Genomic DNA, 380 nt, shown 5'->3' with positions numbered 1-380 from the left:
TGCATTGTTGTCCATACTGAAAGTCCATCACCCAAGCTTACCAAAAGATGCAAGATCCTTACTCAAAACACAGAAAGTGTCATGTGTAGTTAACTTAGCTGGTGGATCATATCATTATTTGGTATCCGAAATGTTTTCATCAAAACATTTGAGAGACTGTCATCAGTTGTCCCAAATCATCATAGTTCAAATTACAGTGAATATTGACGGCCTTCCACTTTTTAAAAGCTCAGCAATTCAGTTCTGGCTATTTTTAGCAATTCTTCAAGGATACTGCCAGGAAACCGGTGTTGGTTGCTCTTTTCTGTGGGAATTCAAGCCAAAGCCATTGTCTGAATACTTAACAGATCTGGTCTCAGAGTTGAAAAATTTTTGAGTAG

The sequence above is a fragment of the Sphaeramia orbicularis genome, chromosome 9 (assembly GCF_902148855.1).
Source record: "Sphaeramia orbicularis chromosome 9, fSphaOr1.1, whole genome shotgun sequence".
NCBI classification, from domain to species: domain Eukaryota; kingdom Metazoa; phylum Chordata; class Actinopteri; order Kurtiformes; family Apogonidae; genus Sphaeramia; species Sphaeramia orbicularis.
This window is presented reverse-complemented; position numbering follows the sequence as displayed.